The following is a 14,874-nucleotide window of genomic DNA, read 5'->3' as shown; positions in this document are numbered from 1 at the left end:
GGCATACAACAGTAGTTATCGCAATGTATTCCTATGGCTTTCCTATTTTCCCTTTACATTCAGTCCTTGTAATGCATGTTATATTTCTTTATTGCAATGTATTCCTATGGCTTTCCTATTTTCCCTTTGCATTCAGTCCTTGTAATGCATGTCATATTTTTTATTGCAATGTATTCCTATGGCTTTCCTATTTTCCCTTTAATGCACTCCTTGTAATGCATGTTATATTTCTTTCAGCACCAAGTTATTGTGTATCTGCTGTGGCTTAGTGGTACATCATGCAGACTGGTGAGTCCAAGGTGTGGGGTTTGAGACTGACAAGGGTATTTTATTTTGCTGCTGAGCAATACAAGGGCCTTGTCATACAGAGTGACAAAGGCAATGTTAAGCAGTTGTGTGAGTTGGCGCGGGTTTGCGTGATGCTTAGCGATGCTAAGCAATGCTTAGCTTAGCTTATTGTATTTTAGCAATACTAAGCTAAGCTTAGCTTAGCTTATTTTATGTTAGCAATAGTAAGCTAAGCTTGGCGGAGCTTATCATAGCTTAGCAATGCTAAGCTAGGCGCACACATGCGCACACTGGGGCAAACCCGCTGCCTACTGTTTACATGTGCTCACTCCCACTATCCCCCACACTCATGTCTTTAACAGAAAAGTAAATGGGGAGATAGGACTGTGGTGATAAAGGGTGCTCAAAGAGGGGAAGACAGTAGGGAAACTAGCTTGGGATGTACACGATGGGTGTGGAGAAGGTCCATAGCTGCTCATTTCTTTACCAGCAACAGCTGTGCATATGCAATACATTAGGTGGGATATTTGAAACCTTCCACTCCTGAGAAAGTGGTGAGGACATCTAAGTATGTTTTACTACCAATTATGAATATCATTCACATGCACTGTTTGTAAACAGCTATACTGTCATTAGTACGTTACTCACATCTGAACAGTTTGTGGTTTGTGTTGGCATTAGCACAGTCTGCTCAGGAAAACTGGACATATTTCTGTACTGTGTATGCCTACCTACACCCTTGGTTGTGCCTGACTACACAAGTATATAGTACCTTTGGGTAGGGGTGCAGAACTGCAGTGTGCATTATTTATTATCGTGTGATGTTTATCTTTGTTGAACATGCAGAGTTGCTGTGTACCTGTAAGTCTATGAAGGCTTGTAGTCTGTCTGAGTAGCTCCCACCTGTGGACATATCCAGATGGTAGACAGAGGTCAGCCTAGTATTCTTTGAATGTGCACAACAGCAGTCTTTTCAGCACCTGAACAATGGCATTGTCACAGGTGGTTGCTAGCAGTACATGGCTACATCTTTTGCTATTTCTGTGTTGTACTTCTACATAAAGGCATGCTTGTGGGATTCATTCTACAGCTATTTGCAGAGTGTGTAACAGCCGACAGTCTGATATGCCTGTGTGTTTCTGACTCTTCCAGGCCTCAGATACCCTCACGTATATATTTGAACAGCCCCAGGGAAAGGTACATATAACTGGGATACACCTGTGATATAGTTCTGACATTTTTCAGTTCAGACTTTGGGTGATTCAGACCATTTCTATTACTACACCTTTTCTGATGTGCAAGCAGTGTCTACTCTCACTTATTGACATTTGTTATTAAGTGAGATTCAACACCTTTCTGCCTACTGTTAGTACATTTCACAGGGAGTCAGAGGGGCCCAGCTAACTTTTGTTTACTAATCAGGGTCATCACTGTAGATCAGTCACCGTTGGGAGGTCTGGCCTGTGACCTATGCTAATATGCCAGTGTGTATCCTGCTCTGATACTGTGTGGGGTTTGTAAGCTGCTACTGTAACCTTATTCCCTACTAGCATGTCTGATTCTCTTTTCACAGTCATGTCATGCAATTCAACAACACCTGTTGGTTAAGGCCCACAGAACAAGATTTGTGTTATGCCATTCCTATTTTCCCTTTACATTCACTCATGGTAATGCATGATAAATTGCTTTCAGCACTAAGTTATTAAATATCTGCTGTGGTTTAGTGGTACTTCATGCAGACTGGTGAGTCAAAGGTCCCAGGTTTAAGACTGACAAGGGTATTTTTATTTTGCTGCTGAGCAATACAAGGGCCTTGTCATACAGAGTGACTAAGGCACTTTTAAGCAGTTGTAAGTGGGTTGGCACGGGTTTGCGTGACGCTTAGCAATGCTTAGCTAAGCGCACACAAGCTCACACTCGCGCACCCCTGCTAAAGTGCTTACTTCCACTAACCCCTGCGCTAATTTCTTTTAAAGAAATGAAAATGGGGAGATAGGAAAGTGGTGAAAAAAGGGGGCACAGAGAGGGATAGACAGTAGGAAAACAAGCACAGGATGTGCAGGAAGGGTGTAGGAAAGGCCCATAGCTGCCCATTTCTTTAACAGCAACAGCTGTGCATATGTTGAAAATTTGGAGTGAGTTTTGAGACCTTCCACCCCTGAGATACGGGTGAGGGCAACATAGTTTGTTGCACTGGCAATTAGAATTATCGGTGTACATGTCCTATGGACATGTGTGCAAAATGGGAAGCTATGTATGGGGCATAATTTTTTTTCGGGTACAGATTGCCCTTTTTTTTTTTTTTTTTCATTCAGGTGAGAGTGGTAAGTGAGGTAGGGGAAATAGATATATTTGGGGAGGTAGGTTGGGGAGGTAAACAGACAAGACAAACAAGACGCATACAGGGGCGGAATTTGACACATGGGGTGGGTGAACACAATTGACGGGGAAGGTTGTCTGGAAATCGCAAGCCCATGAGCCCACAGATGGTAACAGTGGAACTGAGATCCCCACCCATGGGCAGTCACCACTGCACCTTCACAGCCCCAGGGGTGGCTGTGCTGGGGGCTGAGTAGGACGGGCAGGCTCATCTGTGAGACATGCCACTCTCGCCTCAAGCTGGCGTAGGGTATCAGCGACTGAACGCTGGATCTCCCTACACACCACAGCCCAGACCCTTGGAAGGGTGACAGGTGGCCCTTCTCCGCCCATGCTTGCACGGGGGGCGAGCCCCATCCCCTGCAGTGCTTCCACCCAAAGGTGGCACAGGACCAATGGAGGAGGGGAGTCCGGGCTGGCACCACAGCCACTGATGCCAGGTGCGCTCGCCAACTGAGGAGGGACAGGTGGGTCCGCTGGGAACCGGCCTTCCCATACATTCTGTGATTCGGTGTGTTTCATTACAACATAAACAACAGTATTCCAGATTAGTTGTAACAGCATGCAGTAATATTCCCATTAACCCAATACACCACAGTTCCAACAGCTGAACAGCAGACATAACACATGCATATATTGAACAACAGTGGTTATTCCAACCACATGCAGGGATGATTGGTAGCAACAGGCCACCATGAACATGGTGTTTGAGCAGGGCACATGCATCAACATGAGTGCAAATATTTATGGAACAATAGAACATATATCCCGACAAATATTTAAGATTGCACATACCCATTGAGGTGCAGAATTGCATGGTTTATGCACAAACAGTAGGGTGTAGAAAAACCCTCCATTAACATCTTATAAACACTTTTACTCTACACTACATTCCTAGTGACTGCAGGTTTATATTCCCTACATGTATTATTACACTTGCCACCATGCATTAGGTTGTGTAATGGGTTTGGCTAGTTCAATCTATACTTGACCTATATCTCACATACTAACTGTCCAGGATGCAGATGTTACTACAACATATTTCATGGTTGCATTTATATTTCTTTATCTACATATCTGGATGTTTTCACATGACATTTTCACTTCTAATTGTACAGAACCCTGCATTTATTGAAGCACACTTACATTTCTGGGGAACATATTCACATGCTACTCATGTGCCAGATTTACTTATGCATGCCAGCCAGTAACTGACTGTTGAGGACTGTATATTTACTTCACAGCTACTAGCACTTCCATCACCCACTTTAGATGGGACTGCAAAACTCTGCCAGCACTTTCTAACACATTACTATTTGTATAATGCAAGGGTGCAACAACATTTCATACTAAGTGAAACAGACACTCTGGGTTTTAAACCTTTATTAATGACATTACACTCTTTTCCACAGGCTCACTCCTTTATTTGTTTTAACGGTATATATGGCAGACATGTTCACGGCATATTATACCTTTATTAATAGGTTAGCACACTCTTTTTTCAGGCTCACTCACATATTATTTTATATGACAGTGCCTGCAGAGATACTATTCCAGACATTTGTTACCTTTCTTAATGGGTTACTACACTCTTTTTCTGCCTCTCTAACGTTTTTATCTGACAGTACATGCAGAGGACTTATTCAGTCCATTTTATGGCTGCATTATTGGACTACAACACTTTCTTTCATGCTCTCTCCCATATGTTATATAACAATACATGCAGAATAATCACTAACCTGCCTGGCGATGCAAGCTTAGCAACCAATCTTCATAGGCTTGCTGATTCGTAACACGGTCACCTGCAGCTGTAAAGTAAATGAAGGGATATTGAGACATTCCTATCCGTTATACATATTCCATTTTAAATCCTTACATACTGCATTCCATGGCTACATACTCAGTTGTAGGGCATCCTGCATCCCACGGGCCTCCTGTATCCACTGGTTCAGGAGGTCCTCCTTTCATATCTTCAGGTCTGCATGGTGGTGACAGACCTGCTCACCAGTCTGGGGAATGCCTGTGGCACTGGTGAGGTCACGAGCTAACCGGTTCCAAGCCTCTGCCTTGTACTCCGTCCCTTGGAACTGGTCCTGCAGGAGTCTTGCCTCGTGACGGTGGACTAGGAGCCAAACCATGTATTTGGACTCCTCGGTGCCCCATCTCTGTGCTCAAAAGCGCACTCCCTCTCCAACACCAGACATTCTGACCGCAGATGTGAGCTATAATCAGTTATGGTGTGTATTCCCGCCTGTGAGGCTTAAATATGCCGCATTTCCCACACTTTTTTGTGATTGGCCATTTTGTAAAATTCTCGGCTGACTGCAGACCTGCTTAGTAATGGTTAAACTACCATTCCTAAGTTTATGTATGTTAATAGTGGCTGGTTCCCTTATGTTGTCATGGCTTAGTGGTTCTGTACTTTGATTATGATGCAAAGGGTCCTGAATTCAAACCTTGTCATTCTTTTATTTTAATACTGTCTAGACAGGCTAGGGGGTGTGGCTGTGTTTAAGCAACTTAGCTCTACGTTGCTCCCCTGTGCCCTATGGTGCCCTGGTTGGCGCAGCGCGCACGTCCGCGCAAACACATTGTGCTGGGTAAAGCATTTTTAAATGTTGGGCAACTCTATTGCGCTGGGTAAAGCGCTATTATACTATGGGCAACTCTGTTTAGATGGGTATAGTGCTATTAAACTATGGGCACCTGTGTTTAGCTGTGTAAAACGTTGCTTAATGGCAGGCTATTATATATCTGGGTCTTTTAAAAATATATATTTTGTTCGCTGATACATTGGCCATGTCACTGCTTTTAATAAAATTTTAATCATATTTGTCTGGTATTATTTCAAATACTGATTTAAAACATAAGAAGGGGAGTGGCGGGACTCGAACTGTGAATGCCTTCTCTTTGTGCATACGCTCTACCATTATGCTATTGCTATTTGGAATAATTTGCATAAGTAGTTCTTATATGCTCTTCAATGTCACAATTGCTAACTGTGGTTAAGCAATGGGCACACCCGCACAAACAAGCGCAAATACGGGCAGCTATATTGTGGATTTAAAAAAAAATATATTTTTTCCGTTTTATAACTCTGATGGGGGTTTACAGTGTCAGGGAGTGTGGTGTTGGGTGCAAGTACATTTGAGCGGACTCGCTCTTGTCTGTTGACATTATGCTTTTTAAAACCTTGCAGGGATGTGGACTTTGACTGCTCGGCAGTCGGACACGCCCCCTGCTTGCCTACTCAGTCCATGTAAGAGTTACAGATGAGTCAGCATGCCCTCATGAATATTCATGGCACGCTGACGTCATACCATTCAATTGCAGCCTCCGAGTAAGACATATTAAGTCTTACACGGAGGTTTCGTGAATCTGGCCCAACATCTTTCAGTATGTTCCGACATACATATGTAGTATGGCATGGGTAGATTGCTAAACAGCAAATTGGGAAGGAATACTTATTTTAGTGGAATTGTTAATCAGGATTTGAGCAAGAGCAGAGCCAGTGTGATTTGAAATAATTTTTGAGGCCTTTTTTAAATAGGGGTAGCGAAGTTTCCTTTGTAAGGTTAGCAGGAAGCTTCAGTAAAAAAGTAATATAAGCCATTATAGTAAGTAAATGTTTTAATAACACATTTAAAAATAAAAAAAAATTAAGCACTTTCGTCCATTAAACTGGACTTACTCAGAATTAAAATAATGCAACCGCATGATCTCTTTTTATGCATAAAAGAACACTGATGAACTACCAATTAACCCTTTAAATTAAACTATAATTGTCATTCAAGCCTTAAAGTTGCATGACAAACTTATAAAAACATTGCATTATTTTAATTCTGAGGAAGTCCAGTTTAATGGACGAAAGTGCTTAATTTTTTGTTTTTAAATTTGTTATTAAAACATTTGGTTTTATTATAAGTTCACAGAGTCCAGAGTTTCTGTTGGTCTGGTGCATCTTTTTGAATCGTGTTTATTTGTTTGTTTTGACACCAGATACACTTTGATTTTTCTTGACTGTTTCCATTATAATACTCAGCATACTCAGCAGATGTTTACATCAGAATACACAGCAGAAAAATAAAAATAATGCAAAATTTCAGACTGTCCATAAAGGAGCATAAACTAATGTCACAGGGTCATGTGTTTGAAAGGCTGTCTTTGTCACAGTTTCAGACATCACAAGTTTTTACATTACAACAGCAGGGCATTTAGTAACAAAGCAGACCTAAAACTGCAATGCATACCTTACAGCTTCCAGGGCAGCATACCTCTGAATATGACTCTAGAGCTTTAGCCACGTGATGGCATGGTACTGTATCCATGGTATGATACCAATGAAAAAACATATTTTTTTCTGGTGAACTACATAGGTTCATAGGGTCATAGGTAGGTACTAGGCTATTGGCCCTAGGGCATAATTAAGCCTAGCTTGCACCTCCCATGTGGTTTAGTTACCTGTGCCTTTGTCAAGCAAGCCCACAAAAGTGATTTCCGGGGTGAATTTCCTGTTCCCCATCCACTCATCAAGATTCTTCTTGAAGAGCACTAATGGGGACGTCTGCCTCACGTATATGGGGACCTTATTCCAGAGCAAGGGAAGTCTCTGGGACACAAATCTGTCCCTCCAAGTCCTGTTTATTGTTGAGGTCAGGTTTAGATCCCTAGAGCGTGTAGCTCGGGTAGTTTGGGTTTTCCTTAGGTGGAGCATTTCCAGCAATTTGGGGTTTGGCATAGCTTTGTATGTCAGACAGAGATAACCTCTAAGTAGCCGGTATGCAACCGAGTACAGATGAAGTTTTTTTAGCCTGGTGGCATAGGACATCTGTTTTAAACCCATTATCCTCTTGGTGAGGTATTTTTGAGGCCTCTCCAGTTGTTGCAGGCATCTTGTAAGGTACATCCTGAATGGGGCATTATACTCAATAATGGGTCTAATGAGTGATGAGTAGAGGTGGACAATAACTTCCTTTTTTCTAGATGCAAACCCCTTTGTGATAAGGTGGGCCATGTAGAAGGATTTTCTAACCACTTTAGCAATGTGGTTATTGAAGGAGAGGTTACTATCCACCTGGGACCCTAGGTCTCTTATCACACTCTGTGTTAAGTGAGTTGCCACCTATGTGGTAATTCGTGTGTAATTATTTTTTCCTGAAGGGGATGACAATACACTGTTTTGCATTTAGCTTGAGGCCATGATTTTGGCACCATGTATCTGTTTCAGTGAGACCCTTTTGAAGGATATCTACATCAGTAGGAGTCTCAATTATGGCACCCAGTTTGCAGCCATCTGCAAACTTTGTTAGCCATAGTCCCTCCGTGTTTGATTGTACCTCAGAGAAGTAAATACTGAACAAGAGAGGTCCCAAGACTGAGCCCTGGGGCACTCCACTTGTCACAGGTTTGGAGTCGGACCTAGCATTTCTTATTTTCACTGTATGGGTTCTGTCCGTGAGCCAGTTATCAACCCATCTTGTAACGTGGGGGTTTATATTTAGGTTAGTAAGTTTGTCTATAATTCCCGAGTAGGGAATGGTATCAAAGGCTTTTGCAAGGTTGAGGTATGCCATGTAGACCACCTTTCCCTCATTGATTACTTTGGTGACCATCTCGAAAAAGTCAACCAGGTTTAAGAGACATGACCTGCCCTTTATGAAACCAAATTGGGTAGTATCTAGGGTTTGTAGGTTCTCAATGTCGTTGTTTATGAGCTCCATGATGATGTGCACCGTGGCCTTGCAGACAAGGCTCGTCAGGCTGATGGCGCGATAGTTCCTGGGGTCAGTGGTGGCTCCTCCCTTGTGGAGTGGGACAACCATTGCCATGTGCCACTCAGTGGGCACATAGCCTGAGGTGAGGCTGTGGTTGAACATGGTATTTAGGTGAAGGATTAGTTAGTTTTGGATTTCATGTAACATGCAACCTGGGATTCTGTCTGGTCCCATGGATGCTGTTTTTTTTGCTTTGGAAAGTGCCATTTTCACCTGGGTGTCTGTGATTACAGAGGCAGTGCAAACTTCTGTTATAGATATGGACCCTTTAGGGGGTGAGGGTGGGGTAAAGTTTGCACTGAGCCTATCTGCCAATATATTGGCGATATCAGCTGGTTCCATGAATTTTGAACCATTATGCTGTAGCTCAGAGCAGATCTGAGAGCTGCTATTTAGGTTCTTGACATAGCTAAAAAATGCTTTGTGGTTGCCTTTGGTGTCTGTTGCAATTTTCTTTCAAAGCTCGCCTTAGAGGATTTTATAAGGGATCGTAGCTTTTTGCTAAGGTTGGTCAGGGATCTCCTCCATTCCTGGGTTTTTAGTCTTTTTTGTAATAATTTCTTCCTTCTATTATAGAGCTGGTTTATGGTCGGGGTCCGACTGGTTTCCTTTTTTTGGAGGAATAGGTCTTGGTTTTGTTCAGGATAGTAAGGTGCATGCACTCATGTAAGGGCTTGTAGAGTGCTTTTGTGTAGGCTACAGCAGATTCAACCATATTGTCATTCTGCATGGGAGTAACGACGTTTGCCATCCCCTTCTTAAGTAGCATAAAGTTTGCTTTGGAGAAGCTTTTCATTGTGGTTTCCTTGTGGGGGGTGAGGGTGGTATGTGGATATCGAGGGTGATGAGTTTATGTTCTGATCTAACCAATGATGAATTTCCTCAGGTATGGAGCACTTGTCCCCCATGTTGGTGATGACCTGGTCCAATAAATTGTTGCCCCTTGTGGGGGTGTTGATAAGCTGGTCCAGGGCATTTGAGTCAATATATTCCAGGAAGCATTGGGTAAAGGTATTAGTACTTGAGTAGTTTTCCCAGTTGATGTTTGGGTAATTGAAATCACCCAGTATTAGGGTGTTTGGTTGGACCCTCATGTTTTCCAGTACCTCAAGGAATGAGGAGTGGGGGTCTTGGGGCAGGGATGGTGATCTGTAGCAAGCTACAATCTGAACTGCAGTTTTGCCCATTGTCAGTTGCACTTGAATGATCTCTCAGGCATCATACTTTGTAACTAGTCTGGGGGTGTGGTTATCCTTGATAAATATGGATATGCCTCCTCCCATGGTGTTTCGGTCTGGATTTTATGACCGAAATGTGTGGCATGAACTGTAGCCTGTAATCACTGGGGGGCTGTCTTGAACCTTGAACCAGGTCTCAGTTACTGCACAAATATCGATGTTCTCCATTTTGAGAAGAGCCTCGAGTGAGTGCATTTTGAGGTTTAAACTCCTAGCGTTGAGCAGTATTACCCTCAGTTTTTTGTCACTGGCACTTATTACGGTGGTGGGTTTGTCTTTTGAGCTTTGCTTAAAAAGGCACTATGGGGATGGCAAGAGCCTTGGCCAGTATCCTGAATCTCAGGGGTGACAGGTGCAAGCCATCTCTGCTGAAGCAACATGGCTTGTCGAATATACCATCCCAGGCAGACAGATACTGGATCCCCTTTGTATGACACCAGAAACTTAGCCAACTGTTGAAATTTATCATTTTTTCCTTGTACTGAGGTATCATTCTTGGTGAAGGTAAGATGCTACTCAGGGCTAGGGTCATACTCGCCTTAGTTACATGATCAGAGAGCTCCTGTATGTCTCTTTTCATGTAGTCCAGGGAGGTACATCTCAGGACATTCACACCAACATGGACAATGACAGAGTCATATTTGTACTTGTTATGGAGTGACCTGAGTTCCTGCGTGATGTGGCGGATTCTGGCACCCAACATGCAGCTGGCAGTAACCTTCTCTTTGTCCAGCCTGGTGAGTGGGACATCAATGTGTGTGACTATGGAGTCTCCTATTACAAGTGTGTTAGATATGGTGTTATGCCTTATGAGCTGTGATTGTCTGGCACACTGGCTTTGGAGGTTTTGTGTTGGTTGCGATGTGTTTGTGGGTGGAGGTTGCTTGGTTGTCTACTTTGGAGGTCTCTGTTGTTTCTGCAGATTTTTACTTAAAGCCTCTCAGTATGTATTTATGTATCTATGTGGGGATTTGCAGTTGCAGCTATGGTGGTTCTATATGTAGTAAGCGGGGTGTTGCAGGCTGTTGCTTTCTCCTCTTGACTGTCTATTCCAGTCATGGCTGGATAGAGCATTGCCTCAAGTTTGGCTGTGTAAGTGCATCTCTCACAGATTTTTGTGTCATGTGGCAGGAGGAGAGGGTTGTCTGTGTATATGAGGCAGTTGTGACATTGCCTCAAAATACCCAGATTCATCAAGTGAACAGGAGAATACACTGGGAACTGGCCCTTGGACATGCCTGAATGGGTTGAGGAACTTTTTCTTGTTAAACTGGTGGAGGAGAGTAATTTGACTGTTCCCTACAAACAAATGTTGGGGATCGAGTACTATAGTTTATTAGTGCTTCTGTCACTTTTTGGATCAAGTGCTAGTCCGAAAGCGCTGATTTGAGTGCTAAAAACTGAAAGAACTGGTTAGTATTAAGGGAAAAACTGAAGAGCAGACTCTGTAGAGCTGGGGATAGTTTAACCATAGCTAACCGCCGCTGCACTATGCGCAAAACCGTGCAAATGTGGTTTTTATATCAGAAAGATAAAAGAGAGAGAAATTAGCCCAAAATGGCCAATAAAACTACAAATTCTAGGCTGAAACCACTCCCCCAAGGGCAGGTAAGCTGTTCAAAGATCCTAACTCTCACTGGTGAACAGAGAAACTTTATTCTATCCAAGTAAGGTATAGGCAACACAGAAGCTTAAACACAGTCCAGGTATCAGCAAATATCTGAAAAACTGACTTTTCTAGCTTAGAAAGGCAGGAAATAGGAAGATTATTTTTTGTTTGTTTTTTCCAAAATTAAAACAGATACAGCAGAAAAAAACACTTTTAAAGTACAGAAACGGCTGTCACACGTGAGTGTGAAGCCAATAACAGTTAAATGCAATTTAAGACAAAAACGACTTTTTTAAAGTGCAGGCAGTAAATAAGTACAAATGCAGTTAAAATTAATTTTTGAGTATAAGTAAATGCCAGAAACTGAGCATTTAGGCAGAATTAACAATAAACAGCAAGAAAAAGCAGAAAAATGGTACTTAAACATTCCAAAGTCTCTTTATTCTCTCTCTGGTGCTGTAGGACTCTGCAGAACACCTGGGCAGGATCTTGCTGAACTGATACAAGTGCAAAAAAATGCGCAAATGCATTTTTTATATTTGAAAGCTGAAAGAGATAGAAATTAGCCAAAAATGGCCAATAAAACTACAAATTCTAGGCTGAAACCACTCCCCCAAGGGCAGGTAAGCTGTTCAAAGATCCTAACTCTCACTGGTGAACAGAGAAACTTTATTCTATCCAAGTAAGGTATAGGCAACACAGAAACTTAAACACAGCCCAGGTATCAGCAAATATCTGAAAACTAGACTTTTCTAGCTTAGAAAGGCAGGAAATAGGAAGGTTTTTTTTTTTTCAAAATTAAAACAGATACAGCAGAAAAAACACTTTTAAAGTACAGAAACAGCTGTCGAACTTTAGTGTGAAGCCAATAACAGTTAAATAATGCAATTTAAGACAAAAATTACTTTTTTAAAGTGCTGGCAGTAAATAAGTACAAATGCAGTTAAAATGAGCTTTTTGAGTATCAGTAAACACCAGAAACTGAGCATTTAGGTGTAATTAACAATAAATAGCAAGAAAAAGCAGAAAATGGTGCTTAAACACTCCAAAGTCTCTCTTTTCTCTCTCTGGTGCTGTAGGACTCTGCAGAACACCTGGGAGATGTTTTCCCAAACCATTTTTTTATTTGTTTTTATTTTTTATTTTACATTTGATAACCGGGATATTCCGACTGGACACAGGTCCATTTTCAGTGGAGGCCCGGGGAGAAAAGCTCCACATGTGGGTAGTTACTTAAGAACAATCGTTTGATACAGTTAGATATAGATACCACTACAGAATTATAGGATTACATGCATACTTAAAAACTTGGAATCATTCATACTTAAAACTTAACAGCATTAGTTTTCTTGTTCAAACTTAGACATTTTAGTGGTACAAGGCTGAATAAGGTAGCATATCATTCAGTAGTACAATATATATAAGAATGATAGTCAAATGTTACAGACTTTTGAGACTGCTTTACAGGTAGCCAGGTAGTGACGAAAGTGGTGAGCTGGTTAGTCATGGTTGGTACAGGGGCACAGCCAGTGACTTTTCAGGTATTTTTTGAGAGATGTTTTAAATTGGTTTATCGACTAGATTGATGTAAATTTGGCAGGGAGTCGGTTCCAGATTGTACCAACAGAGTTGCAGAATAATGACTCACCTGCTCAGTTTTTAGATTTAACAGTTTGTGCCAGCATTTTGTCAGAAGAGCGGAGAGTTTTTAGGTTACTGTATGGGGTAATTATATTTTTGAGGATGGGCGTCCTTTCGGGCTGATGGAGGACTTTGTGGGCTACTATTAATTGATAATACTGGATTTGAGAGGGAAATTCTAGCCAGCCTAGAGATCACAGGTTAATACAGCGGTGGGTTCTATATGCTGAGCCTGTAGCAAATCTGGCTATGCCATTGTAGCAGCTATTGAGTTTATTGAGGTCAAATTTACTCAGGTTTGTATAGATTGGGGAGGCATAAAGAAGGGTTGAAAGTAAATGTGTTCGGGCAATAACTGTCTTAGCAGTTGGGGTTAGAAATGCCTTAATCCTATGCAGGGATCCTAGCTTTTTGTTGACTGTTTTAATGATCATTACATTTTGTAATTCCTTACGTTTAATACTGTACAAATATTTGTAATTTCTTTTCTCAAAATTCTCTCCCTCCTCACTATATAGGAAGATTCACTTAACGTGTAGCAAGCAACATAAATCAACTAGCTCTATAGCATTTAATTAATAGCAAAACTGTAGTCAAAATAGAAACTGGTCATTAATAAAAAAATATTTCTTACACATACCACATTTTGTAGTACACTTAAACCATGATGGAATGTTCTGTCCAGATGGACCCACCTTCTCAAAACCTTCTTTCAGATTCTGAGCTCTTTTGAATATAAATAAGGGAGTGTTACCTAGTGCATCAAAGATGTTTCCTGCATTGGTGAATATTTTGCAATGCTTTTTAATAATATGTTTTTTATTCTTGCCATTAACATTGCTATTATGTCAATATCCCAGCCTTGTCAAAACTTACATCACACTTATCTTTACAATGATTGTTTTTAACTTCATAGGAGTAGAACCCTTTTGAAGAATATGCAATGTTTAGAAATCCTACCTTGTGCCATCTCATTCCAAACAGGTTTTAAAGAACTTTTCATAATAGCCTGTTGAATGAAACATAACTAATAGAATATCACAGATGAGTCAATAATGTCAAACGTTACAGTTTCATCCTTATTGTTCAAAAAATGCATGTTGATGCACATCCTATTGTTTTATTAACTTTCTAGGTGACTTAGGGAAATATTTAAACATTTCTCTAATTTTGGGTCTTTGTCTCCTCACTATATTTTGCTATGTCCAGAATCTTGTCCAAAAAAGATTAGGGGTATGCACGGAACCAAACCTCTTAACTACCCTGTTATAGCATGATATCTCTAATTTTGTCTCATATTTTTCCCTTCTCTATTCGGCCGTGGTGGTGCAGCAGTTAGCGTTGTTGCCTCACAGCAAGAGGTTCGCATGTTCGATTCTCAGCTGAAGCACCTTCTGTGTGGAGTCTGCATGTCCTCCCCACGGTCGAGTGATGTAAAGACATGCAGGTAGGTATGTGCATGAATGGGGTGTGCCTTCCTTGAAGGTTGGGCATCGGGCTGGCATCTTGGCACTGTAAAAATCTACTGCCAATCATTAGCGGACCAGAGTTCCGCTGTGGCGAACCCTAACCAGGAAAAGACATTGCTATTTTTCCCTGCACTATTATTTTCTGGTAAATGACTGAACAAATGCGGAGAAGTAAATAATTGCCAGATATTAGAGTTTCATACTTCAAATTGCTCAAAAAATGCATGTTGATGCAGAACGCGTTATATTATTGTTTTTAAGTGCCTTAGCATAACATTTAAAAATTGTCACCCCTGCACTGCTTTGGGCTAAATCTAGAATAATTGAGAAAAAAGTTGAGAGGTATACATTATGAACTCACAACTCTTAATAGTACCGGATATTGCACAAACAGTTGCTTCATGTTTTTGCCCAATCCCTGATTTCTTGTAAATTGCTGAGTATTACAGACAAGACAATAATGCTAGACATTAAAG

The sequence above is a fragment of the Protopterus annectens genome, chromosome 1.part1 (assembly GCF_019279795.1).
Source record: "Protopterus annectens isolate FY-2018-M chromosome 1.part1, PAN1.0, whole genome shotgun sequence".
NCBI lineage: Eukaryota > Metazoa > Chordata > Ceratodontiformes > Protopteridae > Protopterus > Protopterus annectens.
Note: the sequence above shows the minus strand (reverse complement) of the source record.